At 53.4% G+C, this 27,142-nt stretch overlaps 1 long non-coding RNA gene across 1 annotated transcript; it reads right to left on the bottom strand.

The window, feature by feature from the left end:
* Nucleotides 1-18,721: 18,721 nt before the first annotated feature.
* LOC138242740 (uncharacterized) lies at nt 18,722-26,509 on the bottom strand. The gene is made up of 4 exons (XR_011191694.1): nt 26,461-26,509; nt 20,405-22,185; nt 19,524-19,592; nt 18,722-18,808 (listed from the first exon to the last, which is right to left on the bottom strand). It is a non-coding gene; the product is annotated as an uncharacterized lncRNA (long non-coding RNA).
* Nucleotides 26,510-27,142: the final 633 nt, after the last annotated feature.

The raw sequence follows: 27,142 nt of genomic DNA, 5'->3' as shown, positions 1-27,142 counted from the left end.
TCCAGTCAGTCCGGGGGTCTGTGACTCTGGTCCAGTCAGTCCACGGGGTCTGTGTCCCCGGTCCAGTCAGTCCAGAGGTCTGTGTCCCCGGTCCAGTCAGTCCATGGGGTCTGTGTCCCCGGTCCAGTTCTGGACTCTCCACTCATGGCTCTTCCCAGGTCAGGGGGATCCCCTCCAGCCCCCCCAGTGTGCAGCCCCACCTGGATGATGCTCCAGTCCGCTCAGCACACAGCAGCTCTCAGTGGGGAGGAGAGCAGAGGGATGGAGCCAGTTCAGAGAGGGGGGGTGATTAGGAGGCCATCATGGGACAAGACCAGGGGGGGAATCAGGCCAGGACACTGGGGTAACACCCCTACTCTTCTCCAGAAACACCCCGGGATTGTAAATGAGCACAGAGAGTCAGGACCTCGGTTTGACGTCTCATCCGAAGGATGGCGCCTGTTTACAGTCCAGTGTCCCCGTCACTATACTGGGGCATCAGGACTCACACAGACCACAGGGTGAGCGCCCCCTGCTGACCCTACTAACACCTCTCCCAGCAGCAACCTCAGTTTTTCCCAGGAGTCTCCCCTCCAGGTACTGACCAGGCTCCCACCTGCTGGGCTCCAGTGGGGAGGGGGCTGCCATCTGGGAGCTGCAGGGTGAGATGGCTGCTGGGCAAACGATGGCTAAAGATCTTCCTAGGACACCCTGGACTTCGTGGTCGACTTCCTTCTCTTCAGACGGAGGTGGCTTGAAATCTGTCTCGTTTCAAGGAGTATTGGACACGATGCCCCCCCTGCTATATCCCCGCCAACTGGTGGCACGCTGACGACGAGGGCTCTCGGCCTCAATCCATCAACCACAAACTCTCCGGGATGAAAGAGAAGGACAGACTCTGTTCGTTGTTCCGGGAGGGGGGGGAGGGAAAAAAACAAAAGCTAAACAGATTTTTAAAAAAAAAATTTTATTGATGCTTAACAAAAGAACAAAAATTACAATACAGATCAATGTCAAGGGTTTATTTAGTGACCCCCCCCCCATCTTACGATCATCACAGGACCTTAAAATAATACTTAATAATACAAGGTCATGCAGACGGTCTGAGGACTCAGGTGGAGATAATGTGAAAGTTTTCCACAGTCCAGTCTGGGGCCCCGCAGCTTCAGTCCAGACTGGGGTCTGGAGTCCCTCAGCATCAGTCCAGACTGGGGTCTGGGGTCCCTCAGTTTCAGTCCAGTCCGGTCTGGGGCCCCGCAGCTTCAGTCCAGTCTGGGGCCCCTCAGCTTCAGTCCAGTCCAGAATGTGGCCCCTCAGCTTCAGTCCAGTCCAGACTGGGGTCCCTCAGCTTCGGTCCAGCACAGATTGGGGTCCCTCAGCTCCAGTCCAGTCCAGTCTGGGGCCCCTCAGCTCCAGTGCAGTCCAGTCTGGGGCCCCTCAGCTCCAGTGCAGTCCAGTCTGGGGCCCCTCAGCTCCAGTCCAGTCCAGTCTGGTGTCCCTCAGCTCCAGTGCAGTCCAGTCTGGTGTCCCTCAGCTCCAGTGCAGCCCAGTCTAGGGTCCCTCAGCTTCGGTCCAGCCCAGTCTAGGGTCCCTCAGCTTCGGTCCAGCACAGTCTGGGGTCCCTCAGCTTCGGTCCAGCACAGTTTGGGGTCCCTCAGCTCCGGTCCAGCGCAGTCTGGTGTCCCTCAGCTCCGGTCCAGCGCAGTCTGGTGTCCCTCAGCTCCAGTCCAGTCTAGTCCAGTCCAGATCTTAGCTGGACTGTCCAGTCCAGTCGTCTGGTGTCCCTCAGCTCCGAACCAGTCCAATCCAGTCCAGATCTTAGCAGGCACAGAACCAGGAAAGGAACCTGGAAAGAATATTGTTATTGCAGGTGTGAGGGACACAGACACAGACGTCACCATGACATCAAACAGCAAGAGGAGACTCCTCCTTGAATCACGGACACGACAGGGCGGCGCCTCCCTGTCTGCTCACCTGCACCTCCTCTTCTTCTTCTTGTCCTTCCCGGCAGCCTGGTCCTCCTCTCCCTCGCTCTTCCTCTCCTGACCCACGGTCTCCACCGCCTCCATCGGCTCATCCTGATCATCTGTCTCCACCGACACGCAGCTCAGGGAGTTTAAAAAGACCCACCAGCGCTTCTGAAGCAGAGACAGGAGAGTCACGTTAAGAGTCGGACTGGACACTCCAGTACATGAACACTGCACTGAGAGAGAGAGACGGGTTCATACACACACACTGACTGGACACTCCAGTACATGAACACTGCACTGAGAGAGAGAGGGGTTCATACAGACACACTAACTGGACACTCCAGTACATGAACACTGCACTGAGAGAGAGAGGGGGGTTCATACAGACACACTGACTGGACACTGGACAGGAGTAAAAAGAGGATCAGAGCATTACCCACCTTCTTTTTCTTCTGTCTCACAGGAGGTGGTGATTGGACCTCCTCCAGCTGGAGTCCGAGGAGGGAGAGAGGGGGCAGGAGAGGGACAGCACAGGGAGAGAAAGAGAGAGACAGCTGAGTAAAGTGTCCCAAGAGCACAGAGACTCTGCTGAGATCACACTCGCAGTGAGTGACCTGGGTGTAGCCCACTAATACTGACCCACTGGACACCACAGGACAGAGAGGAGGAGGAGAGAGACACACTGCCTGGACACCACAGGACAGAGAGGAGGAGGAGAGAGACACACTGACTGGACACCACAGGACAGAGAGAGACAGAAAGGAAGGAGAGAGAGAGACAAAGATGATGGCACAGAAAGACAGCAGGCAAAGAGAAAGATTGAGTTTGAGGGACAAACAAACCGAGAGAGAGAGGAAAGAGAGAGAGAGAGAGAGAGAGAGACAGACTGACAGACGGGGCTGAAAGAGAGAGACAGAGAGGCAGGGACAGACAGACAGCAGGCCGAGAGAGAGACACTGAGATCAAAGGGACAGACAGGGCTGAAAGAGAGAGAGACAGAGAGGCAGGGACAGGCAGACAGCAGGCCGAGAGAGAGAGACTGAGATCGAGGGACAGACAGACTGACAGACGGGGCTGAAAGAGAGAGAGACACTGAGACCCAGGGACAGACAGGACAGGAGGCAGGGTGGGACCAGCACTGACCTCCTTCCTCTCTCCTGCCGGAGGAGCTGTCTCCACCTCCTCTTCCTCCTGCAAGTCAAGAGACAGGCTGAGAGAGAGACGGGCTAGCGGGACATCGGGGAACAGAGCTGAAGGCAGAGAGCAGAGGAGACAGGCCCAGCTGGGACAATGCAGGACAGACAAAGAAACAGACAGGGAGATACACTGAGAGACACAGGGAGAGAGACCCAGCTGGGACAACGGAGGACAGACAGAGAGCAGGGAGACATGGAAAGACACAGGGAGAGAGACAGGGAGAGAAGGACAGACACAGAGAAAAAGAGAGACTCAGACAGAAGGACAGAAAGACACAAAGAGAGAAGTACAGACGGACAAAAAGACAGAGAAAAGGACAGATGGACTGATGGACAGAAAGAAAAGGACAGAAAGACAGATGGACAGAAGGACAGAGAAAAGAACAGAAGGACAGAAAAACAGAAGGACAGATGGACAGAAGGACAGGACAGATAAAAAGAAAGAAAGACAGAAGGACAGAGGGACAGAGAAAAGGACAGATGGACAGAGAAAACGACAGAAGGATAGATGGATAGAAGGACAGACGGACAGACTCTGCCCCACTGGCCTTGTCAGACATCTCAGCCTCTTTCCTTGCCCTCCGCACCGGGGAGCCCCAGGCGGGGCCTGGCGGGGCCGGGCGGGCGATGGAGGGCAGGACGGGTGGGGGCAGGGGCAGGGGCACCGCCCCCGGGCATCGGGGGGGCTCGAGGGGCATGGCGGGGAGGAAGGGGGGGCGGCGAGGCGGGGCGGGCAGGGGCCGGTTGGGGGGGCCGGGGGCGGGGAGCGGAGGGGGCTCGAGGGCGAGGAGGGGGGGGACACCGAGCGGAACGAGCCGGGCGAGCCCGAGCGGGACGAGCCAGGCGACCCCGGGAGCTCCAGCTGCAGCTCGGCCGCCCTCTCCAGCTTCTGGACGAGCTCGGGGAGACAAGAAGACACCACAGGATTCTGTCCAGCGGGGAGAGGGGGAGACACAACGCAGGGGGGATGAGGAGCAGAGACTACGCCTGGACAGGTGAGTTTGTCCAGTAAGAGTCCGGACAGGTGAGTCTCTACAGTGTGTCCAGTGAGAGTGCGGACAGGTGTGTGTGTACAGTGTGTCCAGTGAGAGTGTGGACAGGCGAGTGTGTACAGTGTGTCCAGTAAGAGTCTGGACAGGCGAGTGTGTACAGTGTGTCCAGTAAGAGTCCGGACAGGCGAGTGTGTCCAGTAAGAGTGTGGACAGGTGTGTCCAACAGTAAGAAGCTGTCTAACCCTTTAACCCAGCTCAGGAAAGTTAGTGGGTGCTCTGTCTCCTCCCCAGATCTCACCTTCAGGTCTGGAGGACACAAGACAGAGGTCAGGTCCACAGAGCTCACTCAATCACTACAGCAAGCTGAGACCTCTCGGCCATCAGGACTGTGGGGTTCAGTGTAGGGAGCTGTAGGGTATCGGGAGTTTAGGGGTCAGTGTGGGGAGCTGTAGGGTATCGGGAGTTTAGGGGTCAGTGTATGGAGCTGTAGGGTATCGGGAGTTTAGGGGTCAGTGTGGGGAGCTGTAGGGTATCGGGAGTTTAGGGGTCAGTGTAGGGAGCTGTAGGGTATTGGGAGTTTAGGGGTCAGTGTGGGGAGCTGTAGGGTATCGGGGGTTTAGGGGTCAGAGTGTGGAGCTTTATTATTATTATTATAATACAGCGAGCGCTGCTGGGGGCGGAGAGGTCAGTCGGTGGAGGGCTGGACGCTGGACGCTGGCGGGCGGGAGGGGTGGACTTACGACGCCTCGCCGGGCCTGGGTCCTGCTGCGACCGCGCACGGCCGTGCGGCATCTCTGTTGGTGCATCGTCCTGCCGAGACAAGCAGAGTCACAGTGGGGAGGGGAGGGGACGCAGCCACACAGCTGGGCGGCTTGTTCCCCACCCCCGCCCCCCTCTGTGTACAGTAGAGCCTCCTGTCCTGACTGGAGGACCTCACCCAGCTGTGTCTGGAGAGAAGCCGGGGTATCGGCTTCAACCACAGGGCTGGGCAGCTTGTTCCCCACCCCCACCACCCTCTGTGTACAGTAGAGCCTCCTGTCCTGACTGGAGGAGCTCACCCAGCTGTGTCTGGAGAGAAGCCAGGGTATCGGCTTTGTTCCACACCCCCGCCACTCTCTGTGGAGAGGTGCACCTCCTCTCAATATCTTTTTATAGCATGATCACACCAATAAGAGTGGAGTAATGTTAAAAAAACAACTTATTTCTCAACTTATTTTGTTATTTCTCGCCAGCGACACTTTTGAGCGACTTACCAATTTCACGGGGATACTTCAGAGTGAATCTGAAGCTGAAACTGTGATTTGATCAAAGTCGAAGTAACCCGCGAATCTTTTTTTGAAGAAACACGTGTTTATTAAGCGCTATATAGTCCTTTCCTCCTCCTCTCTCTTCACTCCTCTGAGCTCACGGGGCTCCGGCACCGCCCCCCGCTAGAATCCGCCGCTCTGTGACGTCAGGCTGCTCACTGTGACGCCCCCGTGACGTCGCCCCCGACGCGCTCACGGCTCGGCCGCGAAACAAAAATGGCCGCCGGTCCACATTTTTTTTTGGGTGGAAATGTTATTTATCCAACTCTCAGCGGCCAGCCGGGTGTCCCTGTATGACCCCGGTAGTCGCCACCTCGGACAGGCAGGGGAAACGGGTCCAGCTGTTTCCGGCCCAAGGGTCACAAAAGCTGCACTTGAATTTAAAGACAAAATCACGTCGAGGGCGCATTCAGCACCCCCACGTCCAACACGGGTTTCCGTGGGGTTTGGTTCAGTGAAATTAGCATCCCCCCCGAACCCCAAATCAAAGAAAGACCAAACTCCACCCCCCTCTAGCGGCCAAGGGCGGAAATTTCGGGCCACGCCACGTCCAAAAAACACGGGTTCCCCCCCCCCGTCTTGCGGGGAAAAGAGACGCCATTTTCTTTTCCGAGCACTGCGTGGGACCTCATGACCCCCCCCAAACAAACGGGCTTCGGAGACGAGGAAAACCAGGCACGTCGACCTCTCTACAACACCACCCGGCCGTTTCAGACCGTGGGAAAAAAATAAATACAATTTCGCCCCTCACCGACCGCCGCGCAAAAAAACACAACTTCATGCTACAGAAATGGCCTGTGTGAGGGGGGGGCACGGGAAAAAAATAAAACCTGCGTGTTTTCGGCAGAGTAAGCTCAGCGGGGAAACTCTCTGAATCTCGGGGTTGCTTCTTGAACCTCGAAAACGACCTTTTTTCTCTCTCTCGTTTTTTTGGTGTCTGGGACGTTCACGAACTCCGCCGCGTCGGTGCGATTCCCAGCGGGACTTGAACATAACCCCCCCCCGTGGGGCCACAGCGCCCCCGTGTGGCCGAGAGGACCACCACCCGCAGGGCTGAGCTTTTACTGCCGTGTCCTGCTTTCACTCTGGCGATGAAGGAGGGAATCAAGGAGGAGAATTAATATTGTGATCCACCAGTCCATCACAGGACACACACACACCCTGGAAAGGACAGCAGTCCATCACAGGACACACACAGACTCACACACCCTGGACAGGACAGTAGTCTATCACAGGATGTTCAGTGCCTCTCTCTAATAAAGTAGAAACGTGACATTAAACTCCGTTCAAAACGGGAGAAATCACCAGGACACGATACACCTTGCTCCGGACGATGGGAGAAGACCTGTACCTTCACGTGTCCGGGTTGTGAAAACGTCTTCTGGCAGTTCAAAACGTTTCGAAGAGACTACAGCGCTACCCTGTGTTCCATTTCTATCGTGTATTATTATACAGTCATAAGTATCTGTACTGATCACAGAGTCCCCCTCTCACTGCCAGGACTGAAGCCCAGTGCTGCACGAATAATAATAATAATAATAATAATAAGTCTGGACCCTCCACTCAGAGCTCTTCCCAGGTCAGGGGGATCCCCTCCAGCCCCCCCAGTGTGCAGCCCCCACCTGGATGACAATCCAGTCCGGTCAGCACACAGCAGCTCTCAGTGGGGAGGAGAGCAGAGGGATGGAGCCAGTTCAGAGAGGGGGGTGATTAGGAGGCCACGATGGGTCAAGACCAGGGGGGGAATCAGGCCAGGACACTGGGGTAACACCTCTACTCTTCTCCAGAGACACCCCGGGATTGTTAATGAGCACAGAGAGTCAGGACCTCGGTTTGACGTCTCATCCGAAGGACAGCGCCTGTTTACAGTCCAGTGTCCCCCGTCACTATACTGGGGCATCAGGACTCACACAGACCACAGGGTGAGCGCCCCCTGCTGGCCCTACTAACACCTCTCCCAGCAGCAACCTCAGTTTTTCCCAGGAGTCTCCCCTCCACGTACTGACCAGGCTCCCACCTGCTGGGCTCCAGTGGGGAGGGGGCTGCCAGCTGGGAGCTGCAGGGTGAGATGGCTGCTGGGCAAACGATGGCTAAAGAGTTTCCTAGGACACCCTGGACTTCGTGGTCGACTTCCTTCTCTTCAGACGGAGGTGGCTTGAAATCTGTCTCGTTTCAAGGAGTATTGGACACGATGCCCCCCCTGCTATATCCCCGCCAACTGGTGGCACGCCGACGACGAGGGCTCTCGGCCTCAATCCATCAACCACAAACTCTCCGGGATGAAAGAGAAGGACAGACTCTGTTCGTTCGTTTTGGTGGGGGGGGAGGGAAAAAACCAAAAGCTAAACAGATTTTTTTTAAACCATTTTAATGATGCTTAACAAAAGAACAAAAATTACAATACAGATTAAGTCCAGTCTGGGGACCCTCAGTTTTGGTCCAGTCCAGTCTGGGGTCCCTCAGCTTCGGTCCAGCACAGTCTGGGGCCCCTCAGCTTCGGTCCAGCACAGTCTGGGGCCCCTCAGCTCCGGTCCGGTCCAGTCCAGTCTGGGGCCCCTCAGCTCCAGTGCAGCCCAGTCTGGTGTCCCTCAGCTCCAGTCCAGCCCAGTCTGGTGTCCCTCAGCTTCGGTCCAGCACAGACTGGGGTCCCTCAGCTCCTGTCCAGTCCAGTCTGGTGTCTCTCAGCTCCGGTCCAGTCCAAGCTGGTGTCCCTAGGCTCCAGTCCAGTCGTCTGGTGTCCCTCAGCTCCGAACCAGTCCAGTCCAGTCCAGTCCAGTCCAGATCTTAGTAGGCACAGAACCAGGAAAGGAACCTGGAAAGAATATTGTTATTGCAGGTGTGAGGGACACAGACACAGACGTCACCATGACATCAAACAGCAAGAGGAGACTCCTCCTTGAATCACAGACACGACCGGGCGGCGCCCCCCTGTCTGCTCACCTGCACCTCCTCTTCCTCTTCTTGTCCTTCCCGGCAGCCTGCTCCTCCTCTCCCTCGCTCTTCCTCTCCTGAGCTACGGTCTCCGCCACCTCCATCGGCTTGTCCTGATCTTCTGTCTCCACCGACATGCAGCTCAGGACTTCAAAAAGATGCACCAGCGCTTCTGAAGCAGAGAGAGGAGAGTCACGTTAAGAGTCGGAGTGGACACTCCAGGACATGAACACTGCACTGAGAGAGAGAGAGGGGTTCATACAGACACACTGACTGGACACTCCAGTCCATGAACACTGCACTGAGAGAGAGAGGGGTTCATACAGACACACGACTGGACAGTCCAGTACATGAACACTGCCCTGCTCTCGGCCTCAATCCGTCAACCACAAAAGAGAAAGAGAGAGATAGGTGAGTCAAGTGTCCCTAGAGCACAGAGACTCTGCTGAGATCACACTCGCAGGGAGTGAGCCTGGGTGTAGCCCACTAATACTGACCCACTGGACACCACAGGACAGAGAGGAGGAGGAAGAGAGAGACACACTGCCTGGACACCACAGGACAAAAAGGAGGAGGAGAGAGACACACTGCCTGGACACCACAGGACAGAGAGGAGGAGAGAGACACACTGAGGACAGAGAGGAGGAGGAGAGAGACACTGACAGACAGGGCTGAAAGAGAGAGAAACACTGAGAACCAGGGACAGACAAGATGGCGAAACTCCACCACAGACAGGACAGGAGGCAGGGTGGGACCAGCACTGACCTCCTTCCTCTCTCCTGCCGGAGGAGCTGTCTCCACCTCCTCTTCCTCCTGCAAGTCAAGAGACAGCCTGAGAGAGAGACGGGCTGGCGGGACATCGGCGAACAGAGCTGAAGGCAGAGAGCCGGGGAGACAGGCCCAGCTGGGACAACGCAGGACAGACAGAGAGCAGGGAGACATGGAAAGACACAGGGAGAGAGACAGGGAGAGAGGGACAGACACAGAGAAAAAGAGACTCAGACAGAAGGACAGAAAGAGAGAAGTACAGACGGACAAAAAGACAGAGAAAAGGACAGATGGACTGATGATCAGAAAGAGAGAAAAGGACAGAAGGACAGATGGACAGAGAAAAGAACAGAAGGACAGATGGACAGAGAAACGAACAGAAAGACAGAAGGACAGTGAAAATGACAGATGGACAGAAGAAAAGACAGACAGAGAAAAGGACAGAAGGACAGACAGATGGACAGATGGACAGACGGACAGACTGCCCCACTTGCCTCGTCAGACATCTCAGCCTCTCTCCTTACCCTCCCCACCGGGGAGCACCAGGCGGGGCCTGGCGGGGCCGGGCGGGCGATGGGGGGCAGGACGGGCGGGGGCAGGGGCAGGGGCACCGCCTCGGGCAGCATGGGGGGCTCGGGGGGCTCGAGGGGCATGGCGGGGAGGAAGGGGGGGCGGCGGGGCGGGGCGGGCAGGGGCCTGAGGGGGCCGGAGGGCGGGGAGCGGAGGGGGCTCTCGGGCGCAGAGGGGGGGGACACTGAGCGGGACGAGCCGGGCGACCCCGGGAGCTCCAGCTGCAGCTCGGCCGCCCTCTCCAGCTTCTGGACGAGCTCGGGGAGACACGAAGACACCACAGGATTCTGTCCAGCGGGGAGAGGGGGAAACACAACGCAGGGGGGATGAGGAGCAGAGACTACGCCTGGACAGGTGAGTGTGTACAGTGTGTCCAGTGAGAATGTGGACAGGTGAGTGTGTCCAGTGTGTCCAGTCAGAGTGTGGACAGGTGAGTGTGGAGTGTGTCCAGTGAGAGTCTGGACAGGTGAGTGTGTCCAGTGAGAGTCTGGACAGGTGAGTGTGTCCAGTGAGAGTCTGGACAGGTGAGTGTGGACAGTGTGTCCAGTAAGAGTCTGGACAGGTGAGTCTCTACAGTGTGTCCAGTGAGAGTGTGGACAGTGTGTCCAGTAAGAGTCTGGACAGGTGAGTGTGGACAGTAAGAGTCTGGACAGGTGAGTGTGTCCAGTGTGTCCAGTAAGAGTCTGGACAGGTGAGTGTGTCCAGTGTGTCCAGTAAGAGTCTGGACAGGTGAGTGTGTACAGTGTGTCCAGTAAGAGTCCGGACAGGCGAGTGTGTCCAGTGTGTCCAGTAAGAGTGTAGACAGGTGTGTCCAAGAGTATGAAGCTGTCTTACCCTGTAACCCAGCTCAGGGGTGTTAGGGGGTGCTCTGTCTCCTCCCCAGATCTCACCTTCATGTCTGGTGAAATGCCGGACCACTAGGAGATGCTGGAAACGAGGACACAAGACAGAGGTCAGGTCCACAGAGCTCACTCAATCACTACAGCAAGCAGAGACCTCTCGGCCATCAGGACTGTGGGGCTCAGTGTGGGGAGCTGTAGGGTATCGGGAGTTTAGGGGTCAGTGTGGGGAGCTGTAGGGTATCGGGAGTTTAGGGGTTAGTGTGGGGAGTTATAGGGTATCGGGAGTTTAGGGGTTAGTGTGGGGAGCTATAGGGTATCGGGAGTTTAGGGGTCAGTGTGGGGAGCTGTAGGGTATCGGGAGTTTAGGGGTCAGTGGGGGGAGCTGTAGGGTAGATGTGGGGCACCGGGCCCACCACAGGGCGGCCGGTCCAGTTTCGCGGAAGGCGACCGGGTCAGACTTACGGAAAAGCACCGGGACTTGGGCCGGGACCTCTCCCGCTGCCAGTCCGGGTTCGGCCTGACCGGTGTGACCTGTGAAAACGCCAAACAGCCCATCTCTGAGACAGCTCTAACCAAATAGACCAGCCCAGTCGTGTCGAGACTAGGGGCCTTGGGCAGTCTCTACAGTGTGTCCAGTGAGAGTGTGGACAGGTGAGTGTGTACAGTGTGTCCAGTGAGAGTCTGGACAGGTGAGTCTCTACAGTGTGTCCAGTGAGAGTGTGGACAGGTAAGTCTCTACAGTGTGTCCAGTGAGAGTGTGGACAGGTGAGTGTGTATAGTGTGTCCAGTGAGAGTCTGGACAGGTGAGTCTGACCAGTGTGTCCAGTAAGAGTCTGGACAGGTGAGTGTGTGCAGTGTGTCCAGTAAGAGTCTGGACAGGTGAGTCTCTACAGTGTGTCCAGTGAGAGTCTGGAAAGTTGAGTGTGTACAGTGTGTCCAGTGAGAGTCTGGAAAGTTGAGTGTGTACAGTGTGTCCAGTGAGAGTCCGGACAGGTGAATGTATCTAGTGTGTCCAGTGAAAGTCTGGACAGGTGAGTCTCTACAGTGGGTCCAGTAAGAGTCTGGACAGGTGAGTCTCTACAGTGTGTCCAGTAAGAGTCTGGACAGGTGAGTGTGTACAGTGTGTCCAGTAAGAGTCCGGACAGGTGAGTGTATCCAGTGTGTCCAGTGAATGTCTGGACTGGTGAGTGTGTCCAGTGTGTCCAGGAAGAGTCTGGATAGGTGAGTGTGTACAGTGTGTCCAGTAAGAGTCTGGACAGGTGAGTGTGTACAGTGTGTCCAGTAAGAGTCTGGACAGGTGAGTGTGTACAGTGTTTCCAGTAAGAGTCCGGACAGGTGAGTGTATCCAGTGTGTCCAGTGAATGTCTGGACAGGTGAGTGTGTCCAGTGTGTCCAGGAAGAGTCTGGACAGGTGAGTCTCTACAGTGTGTCCAGTAAGAGTCTGGACAGGTGAGTGTGTACAGTGTGTCCAGTAAGAGTCCGGACAGGTGAGTGTATCCAGTGTGTCCAGTGAATGTCTGGACAGGTGAGTGTGTCCAGTGTGTCCAGGAAGAGTCTGGACAGGTGAGTGTGTACAGTGTGTCCAGTAAGAGTCTGGACAGGTGAGTGTGTACAGTCTGTCCAGTAAGAGTCTGGACAGGTGAGTCTCTACAGTGGGTCCAGGAAGAGTCTGGATAGGTGAGTCTCTACAGTGGGTCCAGGAAGAGTGTGGGACATCCAGAGGCAATCTGTGCTCTCAGAAGGCCATAATGGACCTGCAGCTTGGTTTTCCTCGGACCCGCGACCCTGTCTCTTGAGCCGAGGCGTGTCCTCAGTCAAGATCACCACTGGAGGTGTCTCTCCTCGTCTAGAGGTGTTACCGTGAGACCTGGTCTGTCAAGCGCTTTGCGCTGCTATGTGTGTGAAAGGTGCTCTATCAGTGAAGTTTATTATTATTATTATTATAATACAGCGAGCGCTGCTGGGGGCGGAGAGGCCAGTCGGAGGAGGGCTGGACGCTGGACGCTGGATGGTGGGCGGGAGGGGTGGACTTACGACGCCTCTCCGGGCCCGGGTCCTGCTGCGACCGCGCACGGCCGTGAGGCATCTCTGTCGGTCCATCGTCCTGCCGAGACAAGCAGAGTCACAGAGCGGAGGGGAGGGGGCGGAGCCACACAGCTGGGCGGCTTGTTCCCCACCCCCGCCCTCCTCTGTATACAGAACAGCCTCCTGTCCTGACTGGAGGACCTCACCCAGCTGTGTCCTGAGAGAAGCCAGGGTATCAGCTTTGTTCCACACCCCCGCCACCCTCTGTGTACAGTAGAGCCTCCTGTCCTGACTGGAGGAGCTCACCCAGTTGTGTCTGGAGAGGAACCAGGGTATCAGCTTTGTTCCACACCCCCGCCACTCTCTGTGTAGAGGTGCACCTCCTCTCAATATCTTTTTACAGCACAATCACACCCATAAGAGTGGAGTAACGGTAAGAAAAACAACTTCTCCACTTATTTTGTTATTTCTCGCCAACGGCGCTTTTGACTGACTTACCGATTTCACGGGGATATTGAAGAGCGATTCTGAAGCTGAAACTAACGATTGAAGTCGAAGTAACTTTATTGGAAGAAACACGTGTTTAGAAAGGACTATATAGTGCTTTCCTCCTCTTCTCTCTTCACTCCTCTGAGCTCATGGGGCTCCGGCACCGCCCCCCGCTAGAATCCGCCGCTCTGTGACGTCAGGCGGCTCATTGTGACGCCTCCGTGACGTCGCACCCAGCCGGGTGTCCCTGTACGACCCCGGTAGTCGCCACCTCGGACAGGCAGGGGAAACGGGTCCAGCTGTTTCCGGCCCAAGGGTTACAAAAGCTGCACTTGAATTTAAAGACAAAATCACGTCAAGGGCGCATTTAGCACCCCCACGTCCAACACGGGTTTCCGTGGGGTTTGGTTCAGTGAAATTAGCATCCCCCCCGAACCCCAAATCAAAGAAAGACCAACCTCCACTCCCCTCTAGCGCCCAAGGGCGGAAATTTCGGGCCACGCCACGTCCTGCGGGGAAAAGAAACGCCATTTTCTTTTCCGAGCGCTGCGTGGGACCTCACGACCCCCCCCCCCAAAAAAAAACGGGCTTCGCAGACGAGGAAAACCAGGCACGTCGACCTCTCTACAATACCACCCGGCTGTTTCTGTTTCAAACCGTGGGGAAAAAAATACCGAGAGGACCACCACCCGCAGGGCTGAGCTTTTACTGCCGTGTCCCGCTTTCACTCTGGCGATGAATGAGGGAATCAAGGAGGAGAATTAATATTGTGATCCACCAGTCCATCACAGGACACACACACACACCCTGGACAGGACAGCAGTCCTTCACAGGATATAAGTCCATTACAGTACACTCACACACCCTGGACAGGACACCAGCCCATCACAGGACACACACAGACTCATACACCCTGGACAGGACAGCAGTCCATCACAGGACACACACACACTCACACACCCTGGACAGGACACCAGTCCATCACAGGATGTTCAGTGCCTCTCTCTAATAAAGTAGAAACGCAACATTAAACTCCGTTCAAAACGGGCGCAATCACCAGGACACCATACACCTTGCTCCGGCCGAAGGGAGAAGACCTGTACCTTCATGAGTCCGGGTTGTGAAAACTTCTTCTGGCAGTTCAAAACGTTTCGAAGAGACTACAGCGCTACCCTGTTTCCATTTCTATCGTGTATTATTATACAGTCATAAGTATCTGTCCTGATCACAGAGTCCCCCTCTCACTGCCAGGACTGAAGCCCAGTGCAGCACGAATAATAATAATAATTAATGTCTGGACCCTCCCCTCAGAGCTCTTCCCAGGTCAGGGGGATCCCCTCCAGTCCCCCCAGTGTGCAACCCCCACCTGGATGATGCTCCAGTCCGCTCAGCACACAGCAGCTCTCAGTGGGGAGGAGAGCAGAGGGATGGAGCCAGTTCAGAGACGGGGGTGATTAGGAGGCCATGATGGGTCAAGACCAGGGGGGGAATCAGGCCAGGACACTGGGGTAACACCCCTACTCTTCTCCAGAAACAGCCCGGGACTGTTAATGACCACAGAGAGTCAGGACCTCGGTTTGACGTCTCATCTGAAGGATGGCGCCTGTTTACAGTCCAGTGTCCCCGTCACTATACTGGGGCATCAGGACCCACACAGACCGCAGGGTGAGCGCCCCCTGCTGGCCCTACTAACACCTCTCCCAGCAGCAACCTTAGTTTTTCCCAGGAGTCTCCCCTCCTGGTACTGACCAGGCTCCCACCTGCTGGGCTCCAGTGGGGAGGGGGCTGCCAGCTGGGAGCTGCAGGGTGAGATGGCTGCTGGGCAAACGATGGCTAAAGATCTTCCTAGGACACCCTGGACTTCGTGGTCGACTTCCTTCTCTTCAGACGGAGGTGGCTTGAAATCTGTCTCGTTTCAAAGAGTATTGGACACGATGCCCCCCCTGCTATATCCCCGCCAACTGGTGGCACGCTGACGACGAGGGCTCTCGGCCTCAATCCGTCAACCACAAACTCTCCGGGATGAAAGAGAAGGACAGACTCTGTTCGTTCGTTTCAGGGAGGGGGAGGGAAAAAAACAAAAGCTAAACAGATTTTTTTTAAAACCATTTTAATGATGCTTAACAAAAGAACAAAAATTACAATACAGATTAAGTCCAGTCTGGGGACCCTCAGGTTAGGTCCAGTCCAGTCTGGGGCCCCTCAGCTCCGGTCCAGCACAGTCCAGTCCAGATCTTAGCAGGCACAGAACCAGAAAAGGAACCTGGAAAGAATATTGTTATTGCAGGTGTGAGGGACATAGACACAGACGTCACCATGACATCAAACAGCAAGAGGAGACTCCTCCTTGAATCACAGACACGACCGGGCGGCGCCCCCGTCTGCTCACCTGCACCTCCTCTTCCTCTTCTTGTCCTTCCCAGCAGCCTGCTCCTCCTCTCCCTCGCTCTTCCTCTCCTGAGATACGGTCTCCGCCACTTCCATTGGCTCGTCCTGATCTTCTGTCTCCACCGACATGCAGCTCAGGGACTTCAAAAAGATGCACCAGCGCTTCTGAAGCAGAGACAGGAGAGTCACGTTAAGAGTCGGACTGGACACTCCAGGACATGAACACTGCACTGAGAGAGAGGGGTTCATACAGACACATGACTGGACACTCCAGTACATGAACACTGCACTGAGAGAGAGAGGGGTTCATACAGACACACTAACTGGACACTCCAGTACATGAACACTGCACTGAGAGAGAGAGGGGGGTTCATACAGACACACTGACTGGACACTCCAGGACATGAACACTACACTAAGAGAGAGAGGGGTTCATACAGACACACTGACTGGACACTAGACAGGAGAGAGGATCAGAGCATTACCCACCTTCTTTTTCTGCTGTCTCAGAGGAGGTGGTGATTGGACCTCCTCCAGCTGGAGTCCAAAGAGGGAGAGAGGGGGCAGGAGAGGGACAGCACAGGGAGAGAAAGAGAGAGACAGGTGAGTCAAGTGTCCCAAGAGCACAGAGAATCTGCTGAGACCACACTCGCAGTGAGTGAGCCTGGCTGTAGCCCACTAATACTGACCCACTGGACACCACAGGACAGAGAGGAGGAGAGAGACACACTGAGGACAGAGAGGAGGAGGAGAGAGACACTGACAGACAGGGCTGAAAGAGAGAGAGACAGAGAGGCAGGGACAGGCAGACAGCAGGCCGAGAGAGACACTGACAGACAGGGCTGAAAGAGAGAGAGACACTGAGACCCAGGGACAGACAAAACAGCAAAACTCCACCACAGACAGGACAGGGGGCAGGGTGGGACAAGCACTGACCTCCTTCCTCTCTCCTGCCGGAAGAGCTGTCTCCACCTCCTCTTCCTCCTGCAAGTCAAGAGACAGGCTGAGAGAGAGACGGGCTGGCGGGACATCCGCGAACAGAGCTGAAGTCAGAGAGCCGGGGAGACAGGCTCAGCTGGAACAAAGCAGGACAGACAGAGAGACAGACAGGGAGACACACGGAGAGACACAGGGAGAAAGACCCAGCTGGGACAACGCTGGACAGACAGAGAGCAGGGAGACACACGGAGAGAGAGAGGAGGGAGGGAGACCCAGCTGGGACAACGCAGGACAGAGACAAGGGAGACACACAGAGAGAGAGGAGGGAGGGAGACCTAGCTGGGACAACGCAGGACAGACAGAGAGACAGGCAGGGAGACACACGGAGAGACACAGGGAGAGAGACCCAGCTGGGCCAACGCAGGACAGACAGAGAGCAGGGAGACACACGGAGAGAGAGAGGAGGGAGGGAGACCTAGCTGGGACAACGCAGGACAGACAGAGAGACAGGCAGGGAGACACACGGAGAGACACAGGGAGACAGACCCAGCTGGGACAACGCAGGACAGACAGAGAGCAGGGAGACACACGGAGAGAGAGAGGAGGGAGGGAGACCCAGCTGGGACAACGCAGGACAGACAGAGAGCAGGGAGACACACAGAGAGAGAGAGGAGGGAGGGAGACCTAGCTGGGACAACGCAGGACAGACAGAGAGACAGGCAGGGAGACACACGGAGAGACACAGGGAGAGAGACCCAGCTGGGACAACGCAGGACAGACAGAGAGCAGGGAGACACACGGAGAGACACAGGGAGACAGACCCAGCTGGGACAACGCAGGACAGATAAAGAGCAGGGAGACACACGGAGAGACACAGGGAGAGAGACCCAGCTGGGACAACGCAGGACAGACAGAGAGCAGGGAGACACACGGAGAGAGAGAGTAGGGAGGGAGACCCAGCTGGGACAACGCAGGACAGATAGAGAGCAGGGAGACACACGGAGAGACAAAGGGAGACAGGCCCAGCTGGGACAACGCAGGACAGACAGAGAGCAGGGAGACATGGAAAGACACAGGGAGAGAGGGACAGACACAGAGACTCAGACAGAAGGACAGAAAGACAGAAAGAGAGAAGTGCAGATGGACAGATGACAGAGACAGAGAAAAGGACAAATGGACTGATGGACAGAAAGACAGAAAAGGACAGAAAGACAGATGGACAGAAGGACAGATGGACTGAAGGATAGACGGACAGAAGGTCAGATGGACGGACAGACAGATGGACGGATAGACGGACAGACTCTGCCCCACTTGCCTCGTCAGACATCTCCGCCTCTCTCCTTGCCCTCCGCACCGGGGAGCCCCAGGCGGGGCCTGGCGGGGCCGGGCGGGCGATGGGGGGCAGGACGGGCGGGGGCAGGGGCAGGGGCACCGCCCCGGGCAGCAGGGGGGGCTCGAGGGGCATGGCGGGGAGGAAGGGGGGGCGGCGGGGCGGGGCGGTCAGGGGCCTGAGGGGGCCGGAGGGGGGGGCCGGGGGCGGGGAGCGGAGGGGGCTCTCGGGCGAGGAGGGGGGGGACACCGAGCGGAACGAGCCGGGCGAGCCCGAGCGGGACGAGCCGGGCGACCCCGGGAGCTCCAGCTGCAGCTCGGCCGCCCTCTCCAGCTTCTGGACGAGCTCAGGGAGACACGAAGACACCACAGGATTCTGTCCAGCGGGGAGAGGGGGAGACACAACGCAGGGGGGATGAGGAGCAGAGACTACGCCTGGACAGGTGAGTATGTCCAGTGTGTCCAGTAAGAGTCTGGACAGGTGAGTGTGTACAGTGTGTCCACTGAGAGTTTGGACAGGTGAGTGTGTACAGTGTGTCCAGTAAGAGTCTGGACAGGTGAGTGTGTACAGTGTGTCCACTGAGAGTGTGGACAGGTGAGAGTGGACAGTGTGTCCAGTGAGTGTGGACAGGTGAGTGTGTACAGTGTGTCCAGTGAGAGTGTTGACAGGTGAGAGTGGACAGTGTGTCCAGTGAGTGTGGACAGGTGAGTGTGGACAGTGTGTCCAGTGAGAGTCTGGACAGGTGAGTGTGGACAGTAAGAGTCTGGACAGGTGAGTGTGTCCAGTGTGTCCAGTAAGAGTCCGGACAGGTGAGTGTGGACAGTGTGTCCAGTAAGAGTCTGGACAGGTGGGTGTGTACAGTGTGTCCAGTGAGAGTGTGGACAGGTGAGTCTGTACAGTGTGTCCGGTAAGAGTCCGGACAGGCGAGTGTGTCCAGTGTGTCCAGTAAGAGTGTGGACAGGTGTGTCCAACAGTAAGAAGCTGTCTTACCTGTAACCCAGCTCAGGGGTGTTAGGGGGTGCTCTGTCTCCTCCCCAGATCTCACCTTCAGGCCTGCTGAAATGCCGGACCACTAGGAGACGCTGGAAACGAGGACACAAGACAGAGGTCAGGTCCACAGAGCTCACTCAATCACTACAGCAAGCAGAGACCTCTCGGCCATCAGGACTGTGGGGGTCATTGTGGGGAGCTGTAGGGTATCGGGAGTTTAGGGGTCAGTGTGGGGAGCTGTAGGGTATCGGGAGTTTAGGGGTCAGTGGGGGGAGCTGTAGGGTATCGGGAGTTTAGGGGTCAGTGAGGGGAGCTGTAGGGTATCGGGAGTTTAGGGGTCAGTGTGGAGAGCTGTAGGGTATCGGGAGTTTAGGGGTCAGTGTGGAGAGCTGTAGGGTATCGGGAGTTTAGGGGTCAGTGTGGAGAGCTGTAGGGTATCGGGAGTTTAGGGGTCAGTGTGGGGAGCTGTAGGGTATTGGGAGTTTAGGAATGTGGGGAGCTGTAGGGTATCGGGAGTTTAGGGGTCAGTGTGGGGAGCTGTAGGGTATCGGGAGTTTAGGGGTCAGTGTGGGGAGCTGTAGGGTATTGGGAGTTTAGGGGTCAGTGTGGGGAGCTGTAGGGTATCGGGAGTTTAGGGGTCAGTGTGGGGAGCTGTAGGGTATCGGGAGTTTAGGGGTCAGAGTGGGGAGCTGTAGGGTATCGGGAGTTTAGGGGTCAGTGTGGGGAGCTGTAAGGTAGATGTGGGGCACCGGGCCCACCACAGGGCGGCCGGTCCAGTCTCGCGGAAGGCGACCGGGTCAGACTTACGGAAAAGCACCGGGACTTGGGCCGGGACCTCTCCCGCTGCCAGTCCGGGTTCGGCCTGACCGGTGTGACCTGTGAAGACGCCAAACAGCCCATCTCCGAGACAGCTCTGACCACATAGCCCAGCACAGTCGTGTCGAGACTAGGGGCCTTGGGCAGTCTCTACAGTGTGTCCAGTGAGAGTGTGTACAGTGTGTCCAGTGAGAGTCTGGACAGGTGAGTCTGACCAGTGTGTCCAGTAAGAGTCTGGACAGGTGAGTCTCTACAATGTGTCCAGTGAGAGTCTGGACAGGTGAGTCTGACCAGTGTGTCCAGTAAGAGTCTGGACTGGTGAGTGTGTACAGTGTGTCCAGTGAGAGTCTGGACAGGTGAGTGTGTACAGTGTGTCCAGTGAGAGTCTGGACAGGTGAGTGTGTACAGTGTGTCCAGTAAGAGTCTGGACAGGTGAGTCTCTACAGTGTGTCCAGTGAGAGTCTGGACAGCTGAGTGTGTACAGTGTGTCCAGTAAGAGTCTGGACAGGTGAGTCTCTACAGTGTGTCCAGGAAGAGTCTGGGACGTTCAGAGGCAATCTGTGCTCTCAGAAGGCCATAATGGACCTGCAGCTTGGTTTTCCTCGGACCCGCGACCCTGTCTCTTGAGCCGAGGCGTGTCCTCAGTCAAGATCACCACTGGAAGTGTCTCTCCTCGTCTGGAGGTGTTACCGTGAGACCTGGTCTGTCAAGCGCTTTGCGCTGCTATGTGTGTGAAAGGTGCTCTATCAGTGAAGTTTATTATTATTATTATTATAATACAGCGAGCGCTGATGGGGGCGGAGAGGCCAGTCGGAGGAGGGCTGGACGCTGGACACTGGACGCTGGACGGCGGGCGGGAGGGGTGGACTTACGACGCCTCGCCGGGCCCGGGTCCTGCTGCGACCGCGCACGGCCGTGCGGCATCTCTGTCGGTCCATCGTCCTGCCGAGACAAGCAGAGTCACAGAGGGGAGGGGAGGGGGCGGAGCCACACAGCTGGGCGGCTTGTTCCCCACCCCCACCACCCTCTGTGTACAGAAGAGCCTCCTGTCCTGACTGGAGGAGCTCACCCAGCTGTGTATGGAGAGAAGCCAGGGTATCAGCTTTGTTCCACACCCCCACCACCCTCGGTGTACAGAAGAGCCTCCTGTCCTGACTGGAGGAGCTCACCCAGCTGTGTCTGGAGAGGAGCCAGGGTATCAGCTTTGTTCCACACCCCCGCCACCCTCTGTGTACAGAAGAGCCTCCTGTCCTGACTGGAGGAGCTCACTCAGCTGGTGTTTTTTGGACGTGGCGTGGCCCAAAATTTCCGCCCTTGGGCGCTAGAGGGGGGTGGAGGTTGGTCTTTCTTTGATTTGGGGGTGCTAATTTCACTGAACCAAACCCCACGGAAACCCGTGTATTAGCCCACTAATACTGACCCACTGGACACCACAGGACAGAGAGGAGGAGGAGGAGAGAGACACACTGCCTGGACACCACAGGACAGAGAGGAGGAGGAGAGAGACACACTGAGGACAGAGAGGAGGAGGAGAGAGACACTGACAGACAGGGCTGAAAGAGAGAGAAACACTGAGACCCAGGGACAGACAAGACGGCGAAACTCCACCACAGACAGGACAGGAGGCAGGGTGGGACCAGCACTGGCCTCCTTCCTCTCTCCTGCCGGAGGAGCTGTCTCCACCTCCTCTTCCTCCTGCAAGTCAAGAGACAGGCTGAGAGAGATACGGGCTGGTGGGACATCGGCGAACAGAGCTGAAGGCAGAGAGCCGGGGAGACAGGCCCAGCTGGGACAACGCAGGACAGACAGAGAGACAGATAGAAAGGAAGGAGAGAGAGAGACAAAGATGAAGGCACAGAAAGACACCAGGCAAAGAGAAAGATTGAGATTGAGGGACAAACAAACCGAGAGAGAGAGAGGAAGGAGAGAGAGAGAGACAGAGAGGCAGGGACAGACAGACAGCAGGAGGAGAGAGAGACAGAGATCGAGGGACAATAATTTGTTTTCAAAATTTATTCTGAAAATATACAATCATTCACTCCTGAAAAATATTGAGTTCAAATTATACATTATGTACAATATTGTAATCAACATATGGCTAATCATCAAAAATAAAAATAAAAACTGTACTGGGGGACACAGCTGGCTGTGCTGTTCTGGACAGAACACAGTGAGGTCCAGTTTCCACCTCCTGCAGGATCAAACAGCACCCCCACTGGCTCTCCAGTGAACAGAGGGACAGACAGAGAGGCTTCAGGCTGCAGGGTGACAGTGTCTCTGTGAGCTAAAAGACAATATGGACAGAGGATGATATAAGAACACACTCTGTCAAGAATATAGAGCCCTCTAGTGACCCTACTGTAGACCTGCTTACCACCCACAGTGACGATCACAGTGCTGATACTGCTTCCCTTAAGGTCCCTCACTGTGTAGTTGCCCTGATCAGCTGGACTGAGGGAGCGAAGTGTCAGAGAGCTGTTCTGCACTGACACTCACTGTTCGTACCTGGGGCCAGGGAGCCCTGCGCTGCTCAGTAAGACTATACGAGACTGGACAGATCCTGCAGGATCAAACAGCACCTCCACTGGACCAGCAGTGTGGAGGGGGAGAGACAGAGAGGCACCAGGCTGCAGGCTGTGGACTTCTGAGTGAGCTGAAAAGGGACAGGTAGAAACATGTTGAATATTTAGTTTTACAACAATACCTTGAGTTTGGACTGCGATCAGCTTCATTTTGTATTTCAGCTGTGAAAATGCAATTTCAAAAATGCACGCCCCAGTCATGTTAGGTTCAAGTTACAGTTGCATCACAACTCAATACATTTGCAATTCACTTCAAATGTTGTTTTTGTTTGATCCAGTCTGTCCTCACCTAAAGGAGATATGGACTCAGTCTTTGGAATTTGTATATATATATATTTCAGTGATCCCTCAGCCATTCCTTCTGTTTTGTAACTCAATTTCTCTTTTAAAATTCCTTCCCCACTTCTAGGACCTGCAGTTGCTGAACTCCACAATGGCTTCTATTGGAAAGTCTGTGACTGAGACCAGGTAAGTGTTCACTTTTTTATGAAACCATTATTTATTTTGGAGCAATGAGCAATTCTTATATAAATACAATAAAATCATTATGCTCAAACTATGAGAGAGAAAATTAAGGATAATTTAAGAAATCAGTCTTAGCTTGTTTCTATACACAGATGGTATTATTTATTTTCAAAGGGAACCCACGAGGATTCCCCTGGTGTGCAAGATGTGCCTGAATACTTTTGATCAGCTTCCTGCTCATTTGAAGAGGGTGTGTATGAAGCACGCCACGGCAGAAGAGATCAGGATGGCCTCTCAACAGGCGAGGAAGGACATGATAAATCACCTGAAGAACATCGTGGATTACAACAGAATAGAGATCGTGTCTGGCGAGGCAAACAGGGCAGTGGTTGTAAGACTGCTGGAGTCCTTGGCATTAGGGACTAAATATACTAAACGTATGATGCTAAAATGTTATTTTCACATATACTAATGTAATAAATGATTGCTTATGCTTTATTCACTACTTCACTGCTTCACTGCTCTATGCTGTCTGGAAATAAATCCTCAGACTGCTTACTGCCCTGGGCATGTACCAATAAATCCGAATGCACATCTGAATCCCAAACAGAATCTCTAGTAAAATACGATCATTTGTGAAACAGGCAAATGACTGTCTCAGGGGCCCATTCCTCATTCTCAAGACACATGTATGTAGTACGTACACCATGCATTGAGCAATAGGGACTGAAGACACCACAGGTAAGGTTAGAAGTCATTCTGAGGTGCCACATGTGAGGGATACAGCTAGGCATCTGAAATGCAGGGTTTGAGAGCCTTCAGGAGCACTGCATCCTTTGAGACAGACCCGTGCGTGTTAAACAAATGATCATTTCTTTCAGCATTAGGGACTAAATATACTAAACGTATGATGCTAAAATGTTATTTTCACATATATTAATGTAATAAATCATTGCTTATGCTTTAACAACAAATCTAATTAAAATAAAAGCTTAAGTTTTGTATTTATCTTGTACCATAGAACATGATTTTCTTTGTATTTCATGCCCACAAAGTGTCCAAATGTTCCATGATCATTTCTTTCAGCATTAGGGACTAAATATACTAAACATATGATGCTAAAATCCTGAAAAAAGGATGTGCTCCATCTCGTCAGTAGATTGGATTCCAAAACTGATTTGGGTCAATATACATTACCTTTGAAGATAAGGTACAGTCTACTGTAGGGAACCATCAACGTAGAAAGCATTGGCCTTCCCTGGGGGGCAGGTAGGTGCAAAAGATAAACCTTTATCCTATCTTTATCCTAAGATAAGTGGCCAAGCTCATCATGTTGCCATAGTAGACAAAGTTCTATAAAATGTTAAATAACTTTTAAAAAAAGCATTTTGGTCTTTCAGTACTGTACAAGGTGAATTAAACTGTCCCTGGTAATGCAAAGTAATTAGAAGCATCCCAGAAACTTTATCTCTAGAAACATTAGCTGTTTTATATCATGTAATTTAGTGTGATGTTGTCAGAATTCAAGGACATTATCACACACAGAAATTGATTCAGTTAAATCTAAAAAACACAGCTAAACATGGGTTTAAATGTAAAATAGAAGTCTTACCTCTTGTCAAAAGATTTAATTCAGGAAGTGAACCTCAGATCCTTTTTTGAAAAAAGTAAGTTCAAATGAAAATGATTGTTAAAAACTGGGCTTTCAATAAATGACAAATTTAATCTAATACTGCTCTGATCATGGTAGCAGGAAGGTGTGAAAATTACTCTGTACCTAGGAGTATTTTGATCCCGAGTTCTGAATCCCAAACAGAATCTCTAGTAAAATAGGAGGCACTGGACTATAAATACCCATCCATGTTATAACACACTCACCAAGGGTTTTTTAGTTTAACTCTGAGCTTTGAGAGATTTAATACCTATGGTACCCATATTCATCCTTTATTTAAGGGAAGTACACATCCTAGACACACAGGAAACCCTCTTGCCAGAAGGGAAGACAGATACTTTGGATGGTAATGATTGAACCTGGCTTACAACAGACATCTTTTGAAATGGTAATTCTTTCAGGTGGCTTGGCAAACTTCCTGCCCCAGCTAAGACAGGTACTTTGGATGTTAATGCTTGAGACTAGACATCTTTGGAAATGGTAATTCTTTCCGAGGGCTTGGGAAACTCTATTTCTTTGAATGCACCTGCACTGTTGAATATACTTTAAACCCATGCTTAGCCATGTTTTTAAAATTAAATTATAACGATTTCTGTGTTTGATAATGGTAGCAAAGGCTTACTGGATACGAGTGTCAAGTGTCGACACGAGTGTGAGCAGCGTCGATTCGAGTGTGAACGGTGTCAACACGAGTCCTGTTGTTCAGTACAGTGTCAATACGAGTGTGAACAGTGAGTCCTGTTGGTCAGTACAGTGTCAATACGAGTGTGAACAGTGTCGACACGAGTGTGAACAGTGAGTCCTGTTGATCAAAAAAGTATCAATATAAGTGTGAACAGTGAGTCCTGTTGTTCAGTATAGTGTCAATACGAGTGTGAACAATGAGTCCTGTTGGTCAGTACAGTGTCAATACGAGTGTGATAAGTGTCGACATGAGTGTGAACACTGAGTCCTGTTGATCAAAAAAGTATTAATAGAAGTGTGAACGGTGAGTCCTGTTGTTCAGTATAGTGTCAATACGAGTGTGAACAGCGAGTCCTGTTGTTCAGTACAGTGTCAATATGAGTGTGAACAGTGAGTCCTGTTGTTCAGTACAGTGTCAATACGAGTGTGAACAGTGAGTCCGGTTCTGTACAGTGTCAATACGAGCGTGAACAGTGAGTCCGGTTCTGTACAGTGTTAACTCATTGAATTCCCTCTTGCTCTGCACAGTGTTAACGGGTGAGAACACGTGTTTTATTCTTTGCAGAATTAACACAGACAGATACTGCTGTTGAATACTCCACAGTCAACAAACCCCAAGCCGCACAAAGTGAGGATCTTTTACTTCTATCTATTAAACTAGCAGAAATAAAACATCATGATAACTTCTTGCTGCTCTGTCCAGTTTTCACACAAGTGTGAACATTTGTAATAATAGTGAGTCCTGCTGTTGTGTACAGTGTGAATACAAGCGTGAACAGTGAGTCCTGTCGTCTGAACAGTGTCAATACGCGTGTGAACAGTGAGCCCTGTTGTTCAGTATGGTGTTAATGTAAGTCTTATCCTGTATAGTATAAGTTAACATAAGTATTGACCCGTATCCTGTTCTCTACAGACATCACACTACCCAACAGGGATGTGGAGTACGCCACCGTCAACAAACCGAGAGCAGCACAAAGTGAGGACATTTTTAACTCTTTACCACAGTATAAAACCCACAGGAGTAATGAGAATGACACTAAAAACAACAACACTGATAGTGAACAAGAGATTTTGAACAATACACATTCTAGTCAGATTTAAATACCCACAGACCTGACCGTTGGAAGTAGTAAAAAAATGCAAATTATTTTTTTTCTGCGTGCAGGTTTTCTAAGAATTGAAGAAAGGTTAAAAACGAGAGAACGCCATTCGGTTTTTCAAGCCTGTCTGGTAGTTAGTGATTAATTGGACCCATGATTTAATCCACCTGTATCTGGAGAGAAGCCAGGGTATCGGCATCAACAACAAGGCTGGGCAGCTTGTTCCCCACCCGCCTCTGTGTAAAGACGCGTCACCCATTCTTGGTTTTATTTTCACCTTTCACTATACGTGAAGAATTCCAAAAGGTGCACAAATGCTCAGGAGCTATTCTGTGGTTCAGCGATGTCTCTGGAGCCTTTTTTCACAGTGTGCGACTTCCCTGTGTGTCTCCCCGAACACAGGGTCTGACTGAAGGGGCACTGACCTGCAGGAATGGGAGGAGACCGAGCTGAGCCGGTCCTGCCACGTCAGCGAAACTCTGGACCCCGACTTCATCTGCCAAAGAAACAGCAGCGTCAATTAACTCAGCCAGTGAGTTCAGCGAGATGGGACACATCTCTTTATGAAGAGATGTGTCCCATCTCTTCATAACCCGTCTCCTATCAATCCTACTGTGTTTCATTTACTCTTCCTCACTCTGTCTCCTGTCCGGTTGTCTGCACTTAAAACTGAGGTATTTCCTGGGATCTCCTCTCTCTCGCTGTGTCTCCTGTCCTGTGGGTTTGTTACTGAGGGATTCTCTGTGATCTCCTCTCTCTCGCTCTGTCTCCTGTCCTGTGGGTTTGTTACTGAGGTATTTTCTGTGATCTCCTCTCTCTCACTGTGTCTCCTGTTCTTCAGTGTTTTAATTCTCTTAAATAATTTACCTCATTCCTCTCTCACTCACTGCGACTCCTATCCATTCTGTGTTCAGTTCCTCTGACTTGCCTCTTGCATCAGCGCCAGCAATATCATGCATCTATTTAATTTAAAATTACTGATCTGTCACCTTGATAGATCGATCTCGGCTACAGTTAGCATAGATGGCACAATTAAAAGGACGATGAGCTCAACATCTGTGCGCGTCTAATTAACTGAACCGTACAGAACATCGTGCCTCAGCTAGT

This window comes from Lepisosteus oculatus, chromosome 14 (genome assembly GCF_040954835.1).
Source record: "Lepisosteus oculatus isolate fLepOcu1 chromosome 14, fLepOcu1.hap2, whole genome shotgun sequence".
Taxonomy (NCBI): Eukaryota; Metazoa; Chordata; class Actinopteri; order Semionotiformes; family Lepisosteidae; genus Lepisosteus; species Lepisosteus oculatus.
This window is presented reverse-complemented; position numbering and strand designations above follow the sequence as displayed.